General features: G+C 39.0%; 1 pseudogene across 1 annotated transcript; it reads left to right on the top strand.

Annotated features, from left to right (window-relative positions):
• The first annotated feature begins 568 nt into the window (after nucleotides 1-568).
• Nucleotides 569-5,905, top strand: LOC149191460 (uncharacterized; annotated as a pseudogene). Its single transcript, XR_016254277.1, has 6 exons — nucleotides 569-875; nucleotides 969-1,123; nucleotides 4,118-4,586; nucleotides 4,726-4,813; nucleotides 5,256-5,741; nucleotides 5,850-5,905. The product of XR_016254277.1 is annotated as an uncharacterized LOC149191460 (transcript).
• Nucleotides 5,906-21,080: the final 15,175 nt, after the last annotated feature.

The following is a 21,080-nucleotide window of genomic DNA, read 5'->3' on the forward strand; positions in this document are numbered from 1 at the left end:
TGAGCGCCTTGCATGCAGCAAGTGCCAGATGTCCCTCGCTCGGGCTATCAATTTTCCAGTAAACAGTTTGAAGGGAAAAACAGGGAACGGTAAATATTTGGAGCTGAATGTCTGGTATGATGTATTCTTTCCCTTGCAAGCCGTTGATAGTAGGGGCAGGGACTAATAGCGATCGATCCATCGTTGACTATACATTAATCTGTCTTTTGACCAAAAAAATTTGTGCACTATCAAAATTTAACCAAAGTTTATCTCTGCAAATATCTGTGTTAGAAATTTATAACCAAAGTTGTGAATTGGAGGTCTTATTGCAGGCTTCACGTGCCTCAATGTTATTTCAGCGGGGACAAAATATTTTACCCTAAGTTTTATGTTCAGGGTGGGTGTGCATGTTGTTCTACATGCCCTGCATGAGCGCCTTGCATGCAGCAAGTGCCAGATGTCCCTCGCTCGGGCTATCAATTTTCCGGTAAACAGTTTGAGGGGAAAAACAGGGAACGGTAAATATTTGGAGCTGAATGTCTGGTATGATGTATTCTTTCCCTTGCAAGCCGTTGATAGTAGGACTGATCCGATTGTTCCTGTCCATCATGTGGTAGCCGAGGTTCCATCCATGGCAGCCTAGGATGTTCCGCGTAATGTCATCATGGTGGGTGAAGGGAAGCCCGTGTTCCATGACTTTCTTGGCATGAGCTTCCTCAGCAGCGAATCATGGGGTGCTACTGCTACAGCTAGACATGAGGAGGCCTCCAGGAGCACAGGCGTCGTAGACGGAATCGACCATGGATCCTCCTCAGCGGGCAGCAGGCTTCTCTCAGGGCATCTCGGTTTAGCAGTAGCAGCAGCTGCTCCTTGTTCTTCAGATCCAGGATCAGGTTAATCTTTACTTCTCATCTTAGCGAGAGGTTTTCTTTTGGTTTCTTGTTTTTATCTGATTAAAGAATGTAAAATGATGGTGTATTTCGCAGAGAGGATGTCGTGTGGAAAGTGGGAAGGCATACATGGCGGCATGGGTGCTTTGGACAGCAACAGAGCGGTAGCAGGAGGGAAGAAGAGGGAAACTTCCACTTCGAGCCTTAGAGAGTCCTTGCAGGACACTTCATAGAGTTCGCGTGGAATTAAGGTAGCGGAAACCCTTATCTCTCAGCGCTACTAATGGCTAGGAACAGAGTTAGAGCTTTTGTTTATTTTACCTGTAATAGAAACTTTGCCAATCTAGAAACTGTCTTTGTGGTGTAAGTCCCCTTTAGAAACTGTCTTTGTGGTGTAAGTCCCCTTTGTTGATGCCGTAGCAACTCTGTAGCGCAGTACTAACATCACCTTTTGTGACCCCAAGTTGATGCAATTGATCTTCTTTCACTCCAATACTAACATCACCTTTGGTGTTTCCAGGTTGATTCTATGGTATTTTCTCACTTTAGTACCAAAGGCCACTACACTACTAAGATTACCTTGCCTTTGGTGTTTTCCAGGTTGATTCTATGGTATCCTCCTCACTTTAGTTTAGTACTAAAGACCACTCCAGTACTAAGATTACCTTTTACGTTTGGTATTTTCAGGTTGATTCGATGGCATCTCCCGCATTATAGTACAAAAGACCCTTTTGTTGTTATGCTTCATGGCTTTCATTGGCTTGTGGTTATTATCTTTTATAATCTGTTCACAATTGTTATTATTACAGTGGTATATATTTATCATGGAATTTCATATCCTATTAACTGTTACTTAGGCCAGCCCTACGTGCAGGCTGTGGTAAAGGAGGCGCTGCGAATGCATCCGCCTGGACCGCTCCTATCATGGGCACGTCTCTCCACTGAAGATGTGAACATGGGCGATGGAATGTGTTTTCCGGCGGGCACGACTGCCATGGTGAATATGTGGTCGATTACTCACGACCCCAGCATTTGGGAATCACCTCATAAGTTCCGTCCAGAGAGGTTTGTGATGTCGGAAGGCGGGGAAGAAGTGGATGTAAGGGGTAATGATCTGAGGCTTGCGCCTTTTGGTGCTGGCCGTCGTGTGTGCCCGGGGAAGGCTCTGGGCCTTGCCACTGTTAACCTCTGGGTGGCTAAGCTGCTCCATCATTTTCAATGGCTACCTCATGCTGAACATCCAGTTGATTTGTCCGAGGTTCTCAAGCTGTCCTGCGAAATGGCTCATCCTCTTCGTTCTGTTCCCATCATACGGGTGCCAGCTTTCACTAGCTAATTAAATCCTCCCCCGTCTACCTGCTAATTGCAGTACCTCCTGTTCTGTTTCTGTTTGTCAGTATTACTAGGCACTATATATGCGTCGATGCCGTCTCCCATTATGTATTTCGATTGCAGCAGGGCAGTATTACTAGGCACTATATATGCGTCGATGCCGTCTCCCATTATGTATTTCGATTGCATGAGCAGGCACTATCATGCAATGCCGTTCAATCTTTAGCTCTCCGGTTATATGTATTTCGATTATAAGTGGTACGTTTTCTGACCCATCGTCGTCATATGAGACTCTGTGTCTCTGTTTGGTTATTGTGATCGATAGAACGAACGATGGATGGTCGTTTTGAGTTTGAATAATGGTGAGCTGAACATTAAGTTTTTGACCATATAGATGAGTGGCCACGGATATGTTTGCATTGTTTGTTTCTAATGGATGGATTTTTTGAACTCTTTCTTTCTTTTAAACAGTCAGTCAACAATTTTATTTGTTAAAGCATGAATTACATTAAATGGTGCAATTTTATTTGTTAAACCATATGTATATATATATATCACGTAAATTACATGGTGTATTGCTGTATCAGCAGAGGCAGATGTCGTGCATAAATCACATTACATGGTGCAATTTTATTTGTTAAACCATACATATATATGTATATATCACGTAAATTACAAGGTGTATTGCTGTATCAGCAACGGCAGATGTCCTCACACCATTGTCAATGGTTTTGAAAACGATTTCTACACAATTAGGTGAGACTTACCAGCAGTTCAAGTTTGATATTTAACCTCATCATTTGAATTAGAAAGTTACTTCCACCAACGAAGATCTTTGTTCCTTTATTTCTTTATGTACGTGCACGTTCAGAAATCTCTGCTCAACATTTCGTACGGCGATAAGCCACTTAAGAGCTCGGTCGGAGGCAACCTCGATCTGTCCGAACAATGCGCACCCATTTTTCTTTTTAACCTATCCACATTGCCATTTACAAATATTAGTTAAGTTAAAATTGCAGCTACCCCGTTTCAATGAAAATTTATGCTTTTTAAAACCATGGAAAATGCAAACACTTTGAATCAGTTTGATCTGTATGTGGAACGCTTTTTAAAACCATGGAAAATGCAAACACTTTGAATCAGTTTGATCTGAACATTAAGCTTCAGTCTATGGATGTGAGCATTTTTGTGGCATTACTTTTATTGGATTTTAATTTTATTCATACAGTGGATTGATTTTTATTTTTGGTTATTGAAGTGTACAATTAAATTACATCCTACATTATAATTTTCTCTGCTTGGTTGCTTTAACAACCTATTTTGTGTGCTTGATTTTTTATTATTTATTTAACAACATATTTTGTGCGGCTGATTCTTTAATTTTTGTTATTTATTTAACAACATATTTTTTTTGGTTATTCAAGTATACACATTGTACATCACATTCTTGACTAAGATGCTTTTCAAAAAAAATTGCAGTCACAATATTAATACTTATACTTATTTAACAACTCCCCTAACATTTAAACACAAAGGCTCTACACCTGCTGATGTTTGGACCTGGGCTGTTTACATGGACCAATAGCCCACTAAATCTCAACCACTAAATCACAACACTGGTATTGTTATGAATAAATATACTGCAACATGGTTATTTTATAAATGCGGCATTGGTTAACTAACAGGGTTCCATTCTTTATGTCATCCGCCCCGTTTTAAAGGAACAAGGCCCAAGTGTAAGTCTTGCACTGTTTTGTTAGAATAGTTAACTCACTTGAATAATATGATGAAAAAAAGAAGGAAAAAGAAAATACCACCACCATCCACCTTTTTCTATTTTCTGTGACTTGTGCAATTCCTTCTAGATTGCTTTATGTTTCCCTTATTGTTCGTTATTTGAAAATCCCTGCTAGATGTCAAGGTTTGAGTCCAAAGATGACAGAAGAGGAAGGCACCATGATGATGATGTTCATCTGGGCATGCAGCCACCAAGGCCAACAGCCACATGCCAAACATCAAAGAGGCCATCAATGGGTGCAAATGCTGATTTTATGGCTTCAAAGAAATGGGAACGCTCTGCCTTTATGAATTGAATTCAGGATCAGCTGTATATAGTCCTTCACGTCTCACTCATCTTGGAAGCTATCAGAACAAGACCTCTGCAAATTTGTCCAGGGAAAATACGGTAGTGCCTGCTCTCGTTTCGCAGACCCCAGCAGATGAAGGTTCTTGAACAGGTCTTAAAGGTTCCAGTTTGGCAAACCTCATGAACAATGGTCCAAGTGCACCATCTGCCAGAAACACAAGTGGGCAAAGTCTTTCTGCCGGTAGTTCAAAATTCTTGCCTGGGAATGGTGTTCAAGAATCCAGCATTCCAGCTAGGTAAGTGCATACTGGTAATTTAGACAACTTAATGTGCATATAGGGGGATGGTAAACATTGGAGATTTTCTCTACAGAAGTTAAGCTTGACAATATATTTAACTGTGGCTGCATCTTGACTGCTTGTTTCATTTTTTCAGCCCAAAATGTGTAACATCAGCTAGTCGCCAGTTGACAATATTCTATGCTGGGCAAGCTCATGTTTTTGATGATATCCATCCTACGAAGGTAAGCAAGCTATGTTGATTAGTACTTTTTATTTTTGATTCTTCAGGTTTGTTTCCAAAGAACTAGGCCTTAACATCTTTTCGTTATCCATACTTTGTTTGGTCATGTTTGTTGCATCTTTCTAATTTGATACCGTTTTTGTTTGCCTCGGCAAAAATCTTATAATACTCTTTGCTAGGCTTATGTTTTACGCTACTTATTGGGGTGTCTGTGTGGAAGGCGAACTGTCCAACATCTGCCATGATGCACAAAAATGGCATAAATTATGTGGATTTTGCAGTGAAACCACTGCTGTTTAGAAGTGCCTGTTTGTTTAAGAGAGTACCGTAATTAAGTTAGAGCCACAGTGCATGTACCTTTGGATCATATCTAGATATGAACAAAATCACTCTCAATTGTGAAATGCTACAACACTAATAAAATGCCTTGTGCTTGTCTATAGGTCACAGAAACAGTTTGAAGGGAAAAACAGGGAACGGGAAATATTTGGAGCTGAATGTCTGGTATTATGTATTCTTCCCTTGCAAACCGTTGATACTGGGACTGATCCGATTGTTCCTGCCCATCATGTGGTAGCCGAGGTTCCATCCATGGCAGCCTAGGATGTTCCGCGTAGGTGAGGAGGATTAGAAGCTACTGCTTTTTGTTCGTCGCAAAGGGCAATCGCTAAGAAGAAAAGCTCCATACCTTGTCGATGGTCTGGGATGAGACTAATTGAACCACCCCGGGGGACCTACGTTCGGAATCCGATAACCCGGTAGGCATCAAGTTCTGTTGTTAATTCCAGGTATGGTCTTTGCCTCTCCATGAGCGGACACACTACCTTCTTTTCAGTTAAAGTATTCGGTGGTTGTGTTGAGGGTGACTGCAGTACATTGACACCCTTTGCTACATGCAGACCAACACGGTGACGGGAGGTCTGACATAAGTAAGCGGGGCTTTTCATTTACAAAATTAACTCTAGCAAATGTTTTTTTAGTTGCATGCCTAGAACAAACTAATTGATTCCACCAGTGTGGTGAATATTTTTCTGCAGGTAAATTTCCTGACTGGTTCTTAGGCGAGTTTTCTAATATTCTCGAGGGCTTCTCATGCTTATACAAAGTGCTTGTTTCCTCCAGGTGCTACTTTTGACCTGTTTTCAGTAGTCCCAGCAATTTAGAGTTTAATAACTTATTCGAGGGTTGTTCAGACTTGCAAATTTCCATGATATCTCATTGTTGTTTTATGTCAGGACCTATGACGCTTCAAGTCGATTGATAGTATTGGATTGCGTCTCGAAGCGATTTCTTTACACTCAGTTATGCAAAATCTCTGTTATTCTCAGTGTATAATTGAATATCTAGACAGTTGACATGTATACTTATTATCCAAGAGGTTTTTCGACCATTTTACTTCTATATTGATTGTAAAGTTTATATGTATATGACAGCTCCTTTGATTTTTTTAATGCAATGTTCACTATTGTTTCGACATGTTTTTAAAAGGAGTTTTTTACAACATTGCCTTCTCTATATCATTTTCTGTATGTACTCAATAGTTCTTTTCTTGGCTACGATTTTGACTCTTATCTGATTATGCAAAAGTCTGATGAGTCTGCAAGTGTGAATACAGAAGCAAACCTTTTCAGTAAGTTTGGAATAGAATCCTATGAAAATCCATTTTTCCCATAATTCAATCCACTTTCTGCACTGTAATGGCATGTATTCCTCACTCCATAGGACAATATCCAGCACCAGGCCTGCTTCTAAATTTCACTTGTAGCAAGCTATTTGCTTCTTTCAATTTATTGAAGAGAAGAGTTTGGAATAACTGGATCATTTCATTGACCCCCTGAGAAATCTGTGTAGTGAATTGAACTTTCAGTCACACAATTCCTTCAACCATGCGTGGATATTAGATATGGTTGGGTATGCATATACTATATAGGCATGCTTCTGAGGTGGGCAATGATTGTCTTGGAGCATCCTTCCCTTAGGTATCATTTAAACATGTCTCTAATGAAATGTCAGGGGACCAAATCACTCTATTAGAAATAAAACCCGGTTTGACATGGGGTTCAGGCGAAGTGGCCTTTCTTCATCCAAATCACAATGATAAGACTGAAGCACAAATCAGAAAAGGGCTTCATTTGTGCTTGACGGCAGGGACTACCGGCTGCATGCAGCACTTGTTTTAATTATGTGAGCGGTTATGCTTCAGTTATTAGATATTTTTGTATATAAATCCTCGTTACTCATTTGAGAGGGGAGTTTTTGGAAAGATTAGAGGATGGTAGGCTTGGGAGATGGAAATTTATTTTGAATCCATATCGTACTTGTTGTGGTGGCTCTTTACATTGTGATTATGAGAATTTATTTATATTATTATAATTCATTTTTTTCCTCTATATGTGTTCTTGTTTATATAGGGTTTATATTTACTGGTAAAATATGCAAGATTATTGATATTTGACTTGATCATACAGTGAATCTTGCATACATAAGTTGATTTAATGCTTTTAAATACATGTTATTTAAAGGGTTTGAATTAGATTTGAAAGATATGTTGCAAATTGAAATCATATTGATACATGTTATCTATGCTTTGCTTGCACATTTAATTTGAATATCAATATATGCCGGTTCTCTTTATTTTATACTTTTTATTTATTTTACTATGTTGTTTTTCATTGTATTTTCTTTTATTGGCATATGTGATTGATTAAGAATGATATGACTTGATCACATTTTTAATCTTTCACATATAATATTGATTTAATATTTCTTCAATATATATTATTTAGAAATAATTAAGTCAATATTCTAATTGACTTGTTGCAAGTTAAAATAATATAGGTACCTGATATCATATGATTTTAACCACACTTCTCATTAGATACAAATAAGTGATCATGTTTTAATTTTGCTTTTTGCTTTTGTCATTGTTTTAATTTTAATTTTATTACTAACCCTAATGTTACGTGTGGATTGTGATACATATTTTAAATCTTATTGTTAGTCATAAATAATATTTTTATTTTAATAGGTTTCAGATATTATAAGCCCTACCACCTTTATTTTCTTAAACCTCAATTTAAAAAAAAAATATTATTTTATCATTAATATGGCCTTATTTTATTTGTTATTAAAGAAAACTTATTTAGTTTGACATTAAACACAAAGAATACCCCCTGAGGTGAAGGAAGACCATCCATTTTAACCTAAAGTGGGAGGATTCATATCCTCAATGAATGTGTTATCAAATTGCTCTTAGTTGTGAGAACAATTCAGGAGCCAACACTTCCTAACACTCCACCCTGGTTTATGCCCACACCATGGCCTTATCCACCCCAAAATGTCATTCCTCCATTTTAGCTATATCTACATCAATCTCCTCAATGGGGTAATCCATATTCTAGATGGAAGCCTCTGGAAACCCAACAACCTACACTGATTCCTCCTCCTCCCCAACCATAAGTACTCCTATCCAACTTATGTTGTAGAAATTCACGAGATCAACCTTAGGTCTGGGAAGGTCTTTTGGATGCTTACCCACCTTCTCCTACAGGATATCTAGAGGAAGAGAAGGAATATCCTGCAAATCGAGTCACTAACCCTCCCTATCCTGAAAGTTTGACTACTCATAAATAACACACCCCAAAATAAGCTAAACTTCTAGGAGAACTGAAAAATATGTGTCAAGATTCCTCTCCTTTAAGCCATCAAGGATGTTCCCATATATAATAATTTCATCAAAGAGGAATGCTTTAGAATTCCAAGGAGGAAAAGAGATGCCCCTACTATCAATGTCATAGAGTAGCTAGTTGATCTTATGCTTGGGAGACCATCGTCCCCAAGTAATTAGATCCTGGGAACCCGGTAGTAGATATCCACATCAATGATATTTCAGTTCCTAACACTCATTAACTTGGGAGCTACAATAAATTTCATGACTAAGGATACTATGCTTAAATTCATTCTCCAAGAGTCCCTAAGGAAGACCACCATAGTGCTACAACATATTGATAGATCCATAGTAGCACTTGAAGGTGTTATTGAGGATGTTATGGTCAACATTGATTCTTGGGAGTATCCCATAGATTCCCTTGTCCTTCATCCTAATACCAAGTTTAACAGATACCCTCTTACCTTAGGAAGGCCTTGGTTTGCCATTGTTAATGCCTACATCAGTGTAGGGCTAGAAATATGACTATCGCTAATGGGAAATCTAAAAAAAAACTTGTATTATATCCACCTACTCAACACCTCATTGAGCATGATTTTCCTATTTGGGTAAAAGAAGAAGAATAAGAAGAATACATTTATCTATCATCACCTTATACCATATTTACATTAAAACTCGTCATTAACAACAAACAATTACATGAAGATAATCCAATTGACAATTTTTTGCAAAATAAATACCTTGTTTCCATGAATGTTGATGGCTTGAAAGATAAATCTACAAAGTAAATTGGTTGTTCTCAAGACACATCATGGGAAGATATGATAACTTTTGATTCTAAGAAGAATAATGTGAAAACTATAGAAATCAGCCCTTCTAAAACCTTGAAAAATAGCCCCTTTCTTTCAGTTAAACATGAGGACAATCTTCTCACTATTTTGAGACAACATGTTGATGCATTTGCATGGGACTATAAAGAAATGAAGGGGGTCCATCCTTTTGTATGCACTCATCATATATACATCAAATAAGGCCATAAACTTGTTCTCTAGCCACGAAGGCGAATGAATCCTACATTAAAATACATTATTAAGGACAAATTGCAAAACTTATTGGATGCAAGATTCATCTATACAATCTCGAATAGTGAATGGGTGCCTCCCTTAGTCATTTTACCTAAAAATAACGACAAATGGAGAATATTTGTTGATTATAGAGAACTCAAAAAAGTCACCAGAAAGGACCACTTTCCCTTTCCCTTTATTGACCAAGTCTTGGATGTCCTTGCAAGGAAAAATTTCTTCCCATTTTTGGATGGATTCGGAGGATACAATCAAATCCGGATCAACCTTGAGGATCAAGATAATACCAACTTCAGATGTCCATGGGGAACCTTTGCTTACAAGGTTCTCCTATTTGGTCTATGCAATGCTCTTGCTACCTTCCATAGGGATATGTTGATTATTTTCTCAGACCTTGTGCATGATTCAGTGGAAATATATGTGGAAAATTTTACACTCTAATGGGATGATTTCCAAGAGGCTCTCTCCAACCTATGCAAAGTTTTGTAATGGTGCAAAGAAATGAACCTCTCCCTAATCCATGAGAAATGCCTATTTTTTATGAATTAAGGTATTATTTTAGGGCACTTTCTCTCTAAAAATGGAATCTAGGTGGATCCTAACAAAATCACCATCATAAAAAAGGTTGCATTCCTTAAAAACAAATACATGTTATAAGTTTTCTAGGTCTTACTGGATATTATTGGAGATTCATCAAATATTTTAGTAGCAATGATTCTGCATTATTTTCTTTACTAACAAAAGATTCAAAGTTTTGTTGGACAAATTTATGGCATAAGGAATTTGAGGAAATTAAAGAAAAACTAATGACTGCACCTGTCCTTAGAGGTCCAAATTGTAAGTTTCCCTTCCACATCCATACAGATGCATCAAATAAAGCAGTTGGGGCAGCACTAGGACAATGCAAAGGTAAACTTCCCTATGCAATTTATTTTATTAGGAAGAATTTATCCAAAGTTGAGCTTAATTATACAGTTATTGAGAAAGAAATCTTAGTTGTTATACATTCTTTAAACAAAATTTAGGCATTGCCTTACTAGCTATCAAGTCTTTGTACATACTCACCATGCACCAATCAAGTACCTAATGAAAATATCAAATGTGAATGCTCACATAGTTAGGTGGTTATTGTTACTACAAAAATTTGATCTATCCATTATTGAAAAACCATGAAAAGAGAATGTTGTTGCAAACTTTCTTTCAAGACTAACTTTGTCTGCAAAGGATGAATAAATGGTGGATGATAGGCTCCCTAACAAGCATATGTTTTCCATCTCAGTATTATCTCCATGGTTTGTTGACATAGCCAATTTCTTATTTGTTGACCAGTTTCCTCTTCACTTATCCTTAAAGGAGAAAAGCAAAATTTTTAGAAAGAGTGCCTCTTACACTTAGATTGGGGGTAACCTCTTCAAGTTGGGGCTTGATCAAATCCTGAGAAGATGTGTGAGGGAGTATGAAGTTTTTGACATCCTCTCATCTTGTCATGATGGACCCTATGGGGGGCATTTTGTTGCCAAGAGGACAACCTACAAGATCATGTAAGTAGGATACTATTGGCCAACCCTTCACAAATATGCCCAAAGATACACAACACAATGTGATGAATGCCAAAGGATGGGGAAACCCACTCAGAGGGATGAAATGTATTTACAACATCAAGTGACTTTTGAGCCATTTGATAAGTGGGGCATGGACTTCATTGGTTTTATTGATCTCACATCCAGACAAAATAGATACATCATTATGTGTATGGACTACCTGGCTAAGTGGGTTTAGGTGAAAGTAGTAAAAGAAGAAACCGAGCATAAGGTGGCTAAATTATTGAAGGAAAAAATATTTATAAGTTATGATTCCCAGGAGAATTATCAATAGAATAAGGCTCCTCGTTCACCTCCAATATAATCAAGGGGATCATGAAGAAACATCACATTCGACATTGGAAGTCTACTCCATATCACTCTCAAGAAAATGGGAAATCAAAGGTGACTAACAAAGCATTGGAAAGCACATTGACCAAGGTGATCATCAACAACAAAATAGATTTGGAAGAAATACTTGTTAAGCCCCTATTGGGCCTACAACACTACATGGAAAACCACTACTAGGTTCACCCCATATGAGTTAGAATATGGAAATAAATCCTTGTTATCTATTGAGTTTGAATATAACACACTAAGGATGGCATCCATCTTGACTTACAACTCACCAAAGCACAGGAAGAAATGTTGCAGCAATTAAATGTAGGTGATGAATATAGGATACAAGCCTTATTTCATATTGAAGTGGTTCAACTACAAAGAAAAATATGGCATGACAAGCATATTAAGAATAGATCCTTCTAGGATGGTGATTGTGCCCTCTTGTATGTCTCTAGGTTTAAATATTTTAAAGGGAATATCATGACCAAATGGTTGGGACCTTATCTAGCTGTAAAATGTTACGATAATGGTTCAGTCTAGATCAGAACACTAGACGAAGAGTAGATTCCACTTTTTGTAAATTATTATCAATTGAAATTCTACAAGAATCCCTTATCCAAGGATGAATTTAATGATTCAGCAAGAAAGGACTTGAACTTGACTGACAACAGTAGAGCTCCCAATCCATTCAACCTCTGACTAGCATGAAAGAAAAAAGGAGAACAAATTCAAGTGAAAACCTCCTCTGAGGCACTTGAGGTAGACTCATTAGTTGAAACCCTCTATGAGGTATCATGTGAGTTTGAGAAAAAGAAAAAAATAATAAAGATCCCCAGGTGAAAATATCCCGAGGTACCTTGGGAAGACCTACTAATGAAAACCTCCATGAGACAGCTAGTGGACCTCAAAAAAAAAGAGAAAAAAGAAAAAAGAAAACATGATGGGGAAAATCATGATGAAAAATGTTTTATCTTACCTTGATTTTTGTGCAAGTATAACAGAGAAAAAAATAACAAAATTGACTCGACATACTAGTTTTCACATTCGACCCAATACATTTTCTCATGGACTCTCAAAGGGCCAAAAAAGCACCCCTACACCATTCCCCATCATCACCCATCATCCACAACATCATCTCAACATTCCTAACCCATTTTCGTGCATTTCTATCCACTTCCCTAAGTTGTTATAGGAAAGTCTTGTAATGATATAAGATAGCCCAAATTTTGCTAAAAAGTTACAGACTGAGGATTTTATGTCTATACAAGTAAAGGAAAAGCATTAGAGGCATCTTGTAACTCATCCATTCCATCGACATGCCTCACCCCTTAGTGTTTCCTCCATTGTTCATCATCTTTTGTCCACATAAATAGAAAATCCTTGACTTATCACCATCACCATCTCTCCCTTGAATTATCAGAGCTCCTCCATGTTTCAAAAGATTAAAATGATGAGAATGAAGATTTTTTGTGACTGTTACAGGAGACTACACAGTCATGTAGCAACCTTCAAAAACCCTACTGTCGCAAGTCTCCAGCACTCTTAAATAAGGTCACTGCATGCCAAAAATTCGCACATCTCTAGAAGTAGCTTTGGTAGTCTAGACACAATTATTAGCTCAAGGAAACCACCCTACATAGCTACAAGATCTCTTGTTCAGTGACGACAGCACCAGATCACCTACAGAAGCACCAAAACCACCTCCAAAAGCATCATTAGGTAAGGTACCATGTATGAATCTCGTAACCTCACCCTTCGAACTTATAGCAAGCATGAGAAAATGTTAAAAAGTGCAAAGAGGAGAAGGTTTTATAGCCAAATTAATCTAGCAAGGGTCTCAATCAAATCTGGCATAGGACTTCACTTTTTCTCCAATTCAGCCACGCATGCAAAGGAGATTAAGAAAAATTATGGGGATGTTTTGAAAAGTAAGACGTTATCGCTTACTAATGGAAAAGGATGATAAGGAGTAGGTGGGGCCCATTCACCCATAGTGTATTGAGCTTCCTCTCACCAACCACTAACAACCATTCCACTTAACTCAAGAGCACTCCAATCTTGTTACTTCATGTTTTGCATGCATCATTGTTTAAAAATTATCAACAAAGCTCGCCATCACTACAAGAGAAATATACATCTAGTGGTCTTACAAACTATATGTTACAGGCTCTGCTACATGATATAGGTAGACTACTACAGGACCTAGAATTCTTGCTCAGAACCCCCACATAAATCTCAAATGAGTTAAGAAAAAAGGACCTCCTAAAGGAAAACGTAAGTTCAATTCCACTACTCACATTTTGCATAAGGTTTAGTGCTCAATTGCACCCAATTTATCAACATAATTTTTTGTGTTAGACAATCTAAGTTAAAACGAGAAGCAATCAGGTAGTTTGTTGTTTTCAAAAGTTCAAATCGACAAAATGATTTAAGATGATGAATTGCATGGAGTAATTATTTGAAAATCTCTCTCCTTTTCCATTTGAAGACTATGCATATTTCTGAGCTAAAAGATCCCCTACTACCATTAATTTAGTAGCACAAACCTAGTACTCCCTTGAAAAAAGAAATATTTAAATTTATGTAGTAGTGTCATACAATGGGAGGGGAGCTCAATAGAAGAAAACCCACAAAAACAACTCGGATTCATTAGAATCCTGAAGTTAGGGAATCCTAGAAAATTTCCATTGGTTAGGGTTGTTTGAAAATTTTACAGTGTATGATGATGAGATTTCCTTAGAATTTTCTTTAAACCTGCAACATCCTGAATGCCATGAAATAGTCATTGTAGTTAAGGGTTCCATCATATATCTTGATGAGGACCTAATTAGTAGAATCACTACCCTTCCCAAAGGGATTAAAATGGAGTAAGGGTGAAAGACATGAAGTAATCAGATCCAAAATAAGATTCTTCCTCCCTGATGAGCAACCAAAATAAGATAAGAAAGGGATCAAGAGGGAGAGCCTACCACACCCCTAGGATGAGGTTGCATATAATATCCTTAAATACATTTCTTGTGAAGGGAGATTAAAAATTGTATATGATTATCATTTTAGGCTCTTATATCAACTCATATTCCAAGTTGACTTATCTTTCCATGAGAGGCTTAGCATCCTACATTTTCTCTTTCGATATAAGAAAGAAATGAGAACAAAAGTAAAGGAGGGGAAACATAATTACTTGTTCCCTCATGGCCGCATTAGGTTAATAGTAATGGATGCCTTGAAACACATTCAAAACCATATTCCATGGATATATTTTGCTTATATGGATAGGAAAGCCTTCTTAGAGGCCCAAGATGAGTTAGTAGAGCCAAAGGAAGATATATAATTATCTAATCCATAGACAGAGATGGTTGAAATGCAGTTGGAAGAAACAAGGGCAGAAATAGAGGCAAAAATAGAGATAATAGAGCAATAAGCTAAACTAGCAACCCCAATGATAGAATTTCAGTCAGAACTAATAGAGCCTCAAGAGGGATTAGAAAAACCTTAGGAAGAAATTAAGAAACCAAAAAGGAGGATATTTAAGAAAAGGAAGAAAGAGGAAATGGGAAGCCCTATAGCACAAGGAGGGGAGGAAATTTTAGAGGAAGAGGAAAAGGAGATCGTTGCTACATTGGAAACCCTAGAACTCCAACAAAACTCGAGGTTAGCAAACCACCTACTTACTTTAGGAGAATAAAAAGTACCAGAGTGAGGTTTAGCGAAAAACCTAGGCCTCCATCTTTCAATCCTATAACCACTGAAGAAACTCCTAGCCCTAAGAAATAAGAACCTCAGAATACAGAAGGGAAAAACCCAATGCGAGTAGTGGTAAAAATAATAGTAACACCCAAACCTGCTAAGGAAAAGAAGTTGCAACTATAAATAAAGGGACCAAATTCTCAACCTCCAATGCTACAGGAACAAACCTGAGAGCTACAGGATCATCTTATAGAGCTGCAACAAATTGATAAAACAACAAATCAGCCAGCTTTAAGAGAATCCACTTCTTTATATTCTTGGATTGAGGTAGGTAAAATACTTCCTATACATTTAGCACCTTGGTTATTCCTTTAAGGATAGCAAGAAAAGGCTAAGACTCATAGATGGAAGAAAATTGCATAATCCAAGGGAGTTGTTGATGTTGGAAATATGGAGGAAGAAATGAAAAAGTTGAGAGAAGGGATGGCATTGCTCGAATTTGATGAAACTAACGAAAGGGATTACCTGGAAATAGAAAGAAAGAAATTAAAGGCCCAATTGTAGAAAAAAAGAGATTGTTGCAGGAGAAAGAATCTCAAGCTTCCACCTTAGAGGCAAACTTCGACATCATGGAACATCCTTCTTTGGAATAAGTGAGTTGCAGGAAGTCATCCAAGACCTACTCCTTGTTTCTCAAGGAGCAGTGGTTCCAATTTCAAATTAAAATGCTTGCACAAAGAGGATCTCTCCCTCTATATGATGATAAAGAATTCATTGAATTTTTCCTTCAGTGCAGCATATAAGATAAGGCCAAGGTTGTTGATTTTTACATTCACAATCTTTTGTTACCCAATATGACCATATTGGACCTAAATCCATATATGGTAGACACACAGCTAATGGCCTTAGCATCATGGCTAAGGCTATAGGTTTAAACCATGTACAAAAATTACTTGCATACTAATTCTAAAAATAGAAAATAAACAATGGCGAGAACATAAAACATTAAACAGATATACACAGAGATTTTACCCTGGATCCCAAAACTAGGACTACCAGATTGATTTTTCATTATATTCCTTTCAATGCTACAATACATACATATACATTTCGAAGCATTCATAAATCCTAATCCATTAACACTAGATTATAACATAATTGTAGTTCCCTTGACCGAATCTACAAAATACCATGGGCAGAAAACCATCATGCCCAGAGCCATGTGAAAAACCCATGCACAAAACCATAGGTAGGTCTTCCCACCAAATATATGGTCCAAAAATAATTTCCCGGGGCACTGCACAGACCTCGTATAGGGGGCTACTGCCCCCCTGTGATCCCCCTAGGCATGCGACTAGTCGTGTAAAGAATATAACACACACTCAACATTCTCCCACTTGTTGTTTTCTTTTCCACACAGGGGGTCATAGGAAATCTTAGTCATTATTCCATCCCTACAACGCCCATTGTTTCTCTACACCAAGAAAAAGTATGAGTGCTCACAGACTTCGTCAATGCATCTGCAACATTCTTCAAAGTGTCCACCTTTACCAATAACACCTTTTTTCCTCAACCATATCCCTCACAAAGTGATATTGAACATCAATGTGCTTTGTCTTTGAATGACAAGTAGGGTTCTTTTCCAAGAAATTAGCACTTTGGCTGTCATAGACTATCCTTATAGCTCGCTTTACTAACCCCATACTTGAACACAATCTCTGCAACCAAACTGCTTCCTTTCTTGCATGAGTGGTTGTCATGTATTCTGCCTCTTTAGTTGAAAGTGCCACTACATACTGTCTCTTGCTCATCCAACTGACTACACATCTAAATAGGTTAAACACATACCCACTTGTAGATCTTCTTCGATCCATATCTACATCCCAGTCTGCATCAACAAAGCCGTGGATGTCTAAAACTCTATCCAATCCTGATCTTCCTTGGTAGCACAAAACATAATCATTAGTGCCATGCAAATACCTGAAAACCCACTTCACGGCTGTCAAATGCTCCTTCCCTTGTTTTGACATAAACCTACTCAATACTGCCACTGCATGTGCAAAGTCTGGTCTAGTACAAGCCATTGCATACATCGGGCTACCAACTGCACTTGCGTATGGAACATGGGACATGTCCTCTTCCTCTTCTTGTGTCTTGGGACACTGTTCAGCCGATAACTTTACAAATACATGAATAGGAACCTTCACCGGTTTATTATCCTTCATATTAAACCTCTGCAGTATTGTCTCGGCATACTTCCTCTGGTTTAACCAAATCTTCCTCTTTGCCCAATCTCATTTAATTTCCATGCCCAAAATATAGTTTGCAGCACCAAGATCCTTCATGTCAAATTTGGAGGACAAATGGGTCTTCAAATCCTGGATAATTTCTTTGTCATTTCCAAATCAGCAACATATCATCCGCATACAAGACAACATAAATAACACGGTCACCAATTAATTTAACATACACAAGGTGATCTGCTTTGCTTCTGGTGAAGCCAAGTCCATGTATACATGTATCAAATTTCTGATACCACATGCTTGGTGATTGTTTTAACCCATATAGAGACTTTTTTAACCTGCATACCAGTTCTTTCTTTCCCTTCACCACAAAGCCTTCAAGTTGCTTCATGTATATCTCTTATTCTAGATCCCCATGAAGAAATGATGTCTTCACATCCATCTGTTCTACCTCAAAGTGAAAAGTAGCAAAAACAGATAAAAGTAATATAATAGAAGCTAAATTGGCAACAGGAGAAAAAAAAATATCATTGTTGGGAACGGGTTCCCCCAAGGACAGTTTTGGGGCTAAAAGCCCATGTTTTGGGACAATTTTTTAATAAAGTTTTAAAGTCTCCGCATTTTGTGTTCGCGGAGCGCGAAGGTGTCAAGAGTCATAAAGGGTTGTCCGCCCTTATTTTTTAAAGTGTAAAGTCGGTTGTAAAGATCCACCCATAGTCCGCGGACCATGGGATTGTACAAAAAGGAGCTAAGTGAGCTCGCTCAAAAGTAGTTAAGTAAGTAGCGAAGAATGAAGTAAGTAATTAAGGATTAGAGTCTAAGTGTTCAAGGGTCTTAGCATAGGTAGAGGCTCTGTAGCTGAGTGCACAGAGGCCTAGGGTGGAAGTCCGTAGCTGAGTGCATGGACCCCTGCAGCTGTGTGCGCAGGGCGGATAGAGTCTGTATTAATCTGAAGATATCAATAAAGAGAAGTATTATGCAAATTCTGTGTATTTATTTCTTGTTAATGCATCTAGTTATATTGCATTTTGGGTTTAATTTACAATGTTCATGTGATGCACGAATGTATGTGACTGTATTGGTTAATTAAACACAAGTAAGGATATCAGTTTACGCGGTGCTAACTATGATTGATTAGTAAGATAAGTAGAACACTTAAGATAACTTGGGAACCTATACAGTATGTTGTCATAGCTGCGCGGAAGTACCTGGATCACAGGTTAAGGCTACACAAAGGACAATCGTACACCTTCGTGGAGGTATTGAAGGGCGGAACAAAGGGGTAGACTGATAGAGCCCTAAGGCTTAGCGACCTGTGCAAAGTAGTGGCTGAGGGTAAAAACCGACATCACAACCATCTCAGGGTGTAGAAAATTGGTTCCAGCATCACCACATACTGCTTCAGGTGAGACTTCGGTCCGCGCTCCACGGGCTAATGCTGAAAGGGCCAGTAGTGTAGGGATTTGTTTGGCTAACTAACGCTGGACCTGGGTCAGGCCCCACAAAGCCAACAAATGGTTTCGTTGCCGAGACCGGAATCTGCATAAGATATGTGTGATGTCATATCACTGGAATCCAACTAAGAAAGAGGTTGAAGACTGGTTGGATAGGAAGATCCACAAATTCGTGACACAGGAGAACAAAAATCCGCAGCTGACAAAGGAACAGTGGCTGGATAGGTACCTATATACAGAAATCCACGAGATCTTTTTTTGTTCCTTTCCAGTTGAGTTATACAAGTGGATTGCGAAGCTAGCGGATAGCCAAGGAAGGTGGAGACTTGACGGTCCTATTGTCTGGACCCTGGAGTTAGTACAGAGACTGGAAGCCTCTAAGGATAAGATCGCTCGTGCTGTCGATCATTGGCTCGATCGCATCATAGGAGGATTTGTGACTGAATTTGCGGTCGATACCTCAGTTAGTTACAGTGAGGCGGAGCGGCACTTTTTCAAAGGTCTGCGAGGTAAGTACTTGAAGTATTTAAATACCTGGATTAAGATGTTATTATGCGAAAAACGGGTTATGCAACTACCTTGATGTTCGGAGCTACGCGAAGTGGAAAGACTTACAGGAACGAAGGAAGAAAGGGTCCTGAATATAGCCCACTGATTTCACCTCCATTGGGTGACGAAGAGGGAGTAGCGTAAGCTTCTCCACGAAGTGCAGTTCAGTTCATAAAATAGGGATTCCCGCAATTGCCACCTCTGCCTACACCACCTCCAACTTCACCACCGTCACCTGCAACTTCACCCACACCACCACCACCTCCACCACAGTTCAACATGGCGAATTCAGTAAAGCTGCCTTTGTTTAAGGGCTTGGGAAATGAGGACCCGGACCAGTTTTGGTTCGTCGTGAAAGCTATATGGGAAGCTCAGGGCATCATAGATGATCACATGAAGAAGGCAACATTGGTTAGTGCTTTGCAGGATCGCACACTAACTTGGTACATCAAGTACTCTAATGATAACCCAAACGCTGGGTTGGAAGAAATCCAGACCGCATTGAATAAAGAGTTCAGTAGGCCTAAATCCGAGGCACAGTCGATTGTGGGGTTCAAGGAAATCGTGATGAAACCAAGTGAGACACCTTGGGAATTGGATCAGAGATTGAAGTGTAAAATCCGCAAAGCTAATATGAACTTAACAGATGGACAACACCGCGAATGGTTTGTGGCTTCGCTCCTGCCTCACCTAAGGGTTGCACTGTCACAACAGAAGATTACAACTCAGGCAAAGGCCTTGGAGATTGCCATAAGACTGCATGAAACGCCGATGCAAGATCTGAATCTGGGGGTTCAGCAGATCCATGCACAGTTGCAAAATATTTGCCTTGAAATGCAAAGTTTGAAGCAGGACAGAACAGTTCGACCGAAGGCACGCGAAGAAATATGGTGCCTAAAATGTAAAGGTCAAGGGCATGACAAAGACCATTTCCCGGTCTTTGCGAACTATATTTCAAGAGGAGGACTGATGCCTTTGAGGCTAGAAGCCCAAGCAAGATCGAGCGCGGGGCCTGCGTTGTGGTGCGCTATATGTCAGGTAGCAGGGAAACATACAATTGATAATTTCCATTTGCTGCAAAAGTTTGTACAAACACCGCAACAACTATTCTGCAACTTCTACAGGTCGGTAGGGCATGATGAGCGCAACTACCGAAGTTATGAATTGATGATGGATAGAACACCCGCCTATAGAGTCCAGGCAGAAACGCAACCTCCTGACCAAAGCGCTAGGATGGCGCGAATAGGCTTTCAAGGGCGCGGACAAGGCCGAGGTGGAGGAGGACCTGGCAGAGGTCGGGGACAGCTGATCTGTTACAATTGTGGAGGACTAGGACACTATGCCCGTGAATGCACTAACCCAACGCGTCCGTCATGAAAATATTGTACTCAGTTTGATCATGAGACAGAGGACTGTCCTACGCTGATAGCGAGGATACGCGACAAAGGGGTGCTACCACCTCAACCGACTTAGAACCTGTAGATGATGAGGGTTGAGCCTCGTGAAGAGGATCTGAATGTGAATATAGTGCTCCGAAGTGGAATTGCAACTGGCGATGATAAGGGGAAATAGCCCGAAGACAGCGCATGGATTCACAAAGCTCTGGCGAAGGAGGCTGAATTTGATTTGGAACACGCACGCGAAACTTTTATGGAAGCAAAGAA

The sequence above is a fragment of the Pinus tabuliformis genome, chromosome 2_2, assembly GCF_031772625.1.
Source record: "Pinus tabuliformis cultivar Carrire ecotype Pingquan chromosome 2_2, CPIR1, whole genome shotgun sequence".
NCBI lineage: Eukaryota > Viridiplantae > Streptophyta > Pinopsida > Pinales > Pinaceae > Pinus > Pinus tabuliformis.